Genomic DNA, 4647 nt, shown 5'->3' on the forward strand with positions numbered 1-4647 from the left:
TGAATCAGCTGCAGAGTCTTTAGAGACTTGTTGGGGCAGCCTGATAATAATGAATTACAGTAGTCCAGCCTAGAAGTAACAAATGCATAGACTAGTTTTTCTGCATCTTTTTGGGACAGAAAATGTCTTTGGAGATTTGGAGATGTTACGCAGATGAAAAAAGGCAGTCCTAGAAGTTTGTTTTATGTGTAAGTTAAAGGACAAATCCTGATCAAAGGTGACTCCCAGATTCTTTACAGTGGAGCTGGGAGCCAGGGCAATGCCGTCTAGTGGAGCTACATCATTAGAAAGTTTGTTTCTGATGTGTTCAGGACCAATTATAATGATTTCAGTTTTATCTGAGTTTAGTAGTAAGAAGTTGCTTGTCATCCAGATTTTAATGTCCCTAAGACAAGCTTGGAGTTTGGCTAGATGATTGGTTTCATTAGGTTCCATTGACAGATAAAGCTGTGTATCATCTGCATAACAATGGAAATTTATGGAGTGTTTCCTGATAATATTGCCCAAGGGAAGCATATACAGAGTGAAGAGGATTGGTCCAAGCACTGACCCTTGTGGAACTCCAAGTCTAACTTTTGTGTACATGGAGGAGTAGTTGTTAACATGTACAAACTGAAGCCTATCAGATAGATAGGACTTAAACCAGTTTAGTGCCGTTCCTTTAATGCCAATAAAGTGCTCCAGTCTCTGTAAAAGGATGTGATGGTCAATTGTATCAAAAGCAGCACTGAGATCTAACAAGACAAGTACAGAAACAAGTCCGTTGTCTGATGCTATCAGAAGGTCGTTCGTAACTTTTACAAGTGCCGTCTCTGTGCTGTGATACAACCTAAATCCTGACTGAAAAACCTCAAATAAACTATTGTCCTGTAGAAAGTCGCACAACTGTTTTGCAACTGCTTTCTCCAGGATCTTAGAAAGAAAGGGGAGGTTAGATATAGGTCTGTAGTTGGTTAATACATCTGGATCTAGAGTGGGCTTTTTTAGAAGAGGTTTGATTACAGCTGTTTTATACAACTGCGGAACATAACCTGTTAACAAGGACAGATTTAACATATCTAATACAGGACTGCAAATTAAGGGCAGAGCTTCCTTAAGCAGCCTAGTTGGGATGGGGTCTAAGAGACAGGTTGAAGGTTTAGATGCTGAGATAATTGATGTGAGCTGGGCTAAGTCGATGGTAGAAAAGGAGTCAAGGTTAGGTTTTGCAGCTGACTCTATGGATCCTGTGTTATGGCATAAATCTGTACTGATTGAAGGCAGGATGTGATTAATTTTACCTCTAATGGTAGAGATTTTATCATTAAAAAAGTTCATAAAATCATTGCTACTGAGGGTTATAGGGATGTGTGGATCTATAGAGCTGTGACTCTCTGTCAGCCTGGCTACAGTGCTGAAGAGAAACCTGGGGTTGTTCTTATTATCCTCTATTAATGATGAGTAATAGGCACTTCTTGCATTACAGAGGGCCTTTTTATATCTTTTGACACTATCCTGCCAAGCTAAGTGGGATTCTTCCAGTTTGGTGGAACGCCACACTCTTTCAAGCCTACGTGCTGTTTGTTTCAGTGTACGGGTTTGGGAGTTGAACCATGGAGCTTGCCTCTTTCTCTTTATTGTTTTCATTTTTAGGGGGACGATGGAATCTAAAGTGGTACGTAATGAGTCTGCAACACTGTCTACAAGATGATCAAGTTGGGAGGGAGTAGCTTCTGGAAAATTAAGATGAGGCACTGGACCTAAGTTAGTGGGAATCATTTCCTTGAATTTAACTACTGCATTATCGGAAATATTTCTAGTCAGGATGTTTTTTGCTGATAATACATAATCCAGCAATATGAAGTCGAAAGTGATTAAGAAGTGGTCTGATAGAATGGGATTCTGTGGGAAGACTGTTACATGTTCAATGTCAATACCATAAGCTAAAACAAGGTCGAGAGTGTGACTGAAACAGTGAGTGGGTTTATTTACACACTGAGAGAAGCCAATACAGTCTAGTAAAGAGGAAAAAGCAGAGCTAAGGCTGTCATTGTTGACATCAACATGAATATTGAAGTTGCCTACAATAATAACTTTATCTGTTTTAAGAACCAAACTCGACAGGAACTCTGAAAATTCAGATAAGAAATCAGAGTATGGACCAGGAGGACGGTACACTACAACAAATAGAATTGGCTTTAATGTTTTCCACCTTGGGTGGGACAGACTAAGAACAAGACTTTCAAATGAATTATAACTGAGTTTAGGTTTAGGGTTAATTAATAAAGTGGAGTTGAAAATGGCTGCGACTCCACCTCCACGGCCAGTGTCTCTGGGAATGTGAGTATTAATATGACTGGGGGGGGTTGATTCATTCAGGCTAACATACTCATCCTGACACAGCCAGGTTTCAGTCAGACACCATGTGAATGGTGTTTATTTCTTTGGCTTTTCGGCAATTCACAACAGCCTCACAAATATCCTCTTCCCATGTTTGGCCTTTTAGTGGTATCAACTAAATCAGTTCCTCCTGCGGCCCATCAGAGTTCACATATCTGCATAACAGTGCTGTCTGGTCAATACTGTTTACATCATTTGACTGATCACTGGTGATTGAATATGCTTGAGCTGAACTGTCATTTTACTGACTGGTGATGTTTGTTGCCATTTTATTTGGCCCTGTCCTTGATGGTCTTTGCAGAGAGAGGCATATCCCAAATTTTCTGAACAATTTTGTTTTTGAAGTCTGAGAATAGATGCTCTGATATTTTAATGAACAATTCTTTCATGTATTCTCCATCTGTGAACGGCTTTGCACGTCTTATGATCTCCTGAGATTTTTTGTCAAAGTCAGAGGGAGTCATTGCAGAGGGGCTGAAGAGCAGCATGCAGCTCCAGAACCACAGGTTGCAGACCTCTGATCTAAACCATCAACCTGTCTCTTAGACCCCATCAAAACTCTCTACTAGATATAATCAATCTGTCCTTACTGACAGGCTATGTGCCACAGTCTTATGAAGTAGCTGTATTTAAACCTCTTCTGAAAAACCCCACTCTTGATTCAGGCACATTAGCCAACTCTAGACCTATATCTAATCTCCCCTTTCCTTCTAACATCCTCGAGAAAGCGGTTGTAACTCCTCCATGTACACAAATGTTAGACATGGAGTTCCACAAGGCTCTGGTCTTGGACCAATTCTACTCACCTTGTGCTCCCTTTGGGTGACATTATCAGGAATCACATAGAGAATGGCAAGAGAAGACCATCATCAACTGCTAACATAGCAATACAACTAATAGCAGTATAAGTCATTTCTAATTCTAGCAGCAGGTGTTGAGTGGAGTTGCAGGAGACTTGTCATCACAGATCAGAATCTACAGCTCCAGAGGCAGAAATACCTGCAGAAAGAGACAGAAGAGGAGAGAGAGACGGAAGAGCACAATACTACAGGAAAGGGAAGATATTGAGTTAGCAACATGTTTATGGGATATGAATCCATACTGTGGAGAGAGAGAGAGAGAGATGTACATGTGTCATTTTATGCTTTGGCAACATGTTTTATGTAAAACGTCATGCCAAAAAAGCCAAATTGAATTGAATTGAATTGAACTGAATTGAGAGAGAGAGAGAGAGAGAGAGGCTTAGCGCATCATGGGAGATCTCCCGGCAGTCTAGGCCTATTGCAGCATAACTAAGGGATGGTTCAAGCCTGAGCCAACCCTCACTATAAGCTTTATCAAAGAGGAAAGTCTTAAGCCGACTCTTAAAGGTACAGAGGGTGTCTGCCTCCCAGACCGAAACTGGGAGAAAGTTCCACAGTAGAGGAGCCTGATAACTGAAGGCTCTGCCTCTCATTCAATTCATTTAACATGTAGAGAGGCTAGCACAGGAGAAATATGGTCTCTTTTCCTAGTTCCTGTCAGTAATCGTGCTGCAGCATTTTGAATCAGTTGCAGTCTTTAGAGACTTGTTGGGGCAGCCTGATAATAATGAATTACAGTAGTCCAGCCTAGAAGTAACAAATGCATGGACTAGTTTTTCTGCATCCTTTTGAGACAGAAAATATCTAATTTTGGAGATGTTACGCAGATGAAAAAAGGCAGTCCTAGAAGTTTGTTTTATATGTGAGTTAAAGGACATATCCTGATCAAAGATGACTCCCAGATTCTTTACAGTGGAGCTGGGAGCCAGGGCAATGCCGTCTAGTGGAACTACATCATTAGAAAATGTATTTCTGATGTGTTCAGGACCAATTATAATGACTTCAGTTTTATCTGAGTTCAGTAGTAAAAAATTGCTTGTCATCCAGATTTTAATGTCCCTAAGACAAGCCTGGAGTTTGGCTAGATGATTGGTTTCGTTAGGCTCCACTGACAGATAAAGCTGTGTATCATCTGCATAACAATGGAAATTTATGGAGTGATTCCTGATAATATTGCCCAAGGGAAGCATATACAAAGTGAAGAGGATTGGTCCAAGCACTGACCCTTGTGGAACTCCATGTCTAACTTTTGTGTACATGGACTAGTAGTTGTTAACATGTACAAACTGAAGCCTATCAGATAGATAGGACTTAAACCAGTTTAGTGCAGTTCCTTTAATACCGATAAAGTGCTCCAGTCTCTGTAAAAGGATGTGATGGTCAATCGTATCAATAGCAGCACTGA

The 4647-nt window shown here is 40.6% G+C and overlaps 1 pseudogene; it reads right to left on the bottom strand.

Annotated features, from left to right (window-relative positions):
• Positions 1-3709: 3709 nt before the first annotated feature.
• On the bottom strand, positions 3710-4435 carry LOC127143346 (uncharacterized; annotated as a pseudogene).
• Between the last annotated feature and the right edge of the window lie 212 nt (positions 4436-4647).

The sequence above is a fragment of the Lates calcarifer genome, linkage group LG15 (genome assembly GCF_001640805.2).
Source record: "Lates calcarifer isolate ASB-BC8 linkage group LG15, TLL_Latcal_v3, whole genome shotgun sequence".
In the NCBI taxonomy this organism is placed as follows: Eukaryota; Metazoa; Chordata; class Actinopteri; family Centropomidae; genus Lates; species Lates calcarifer.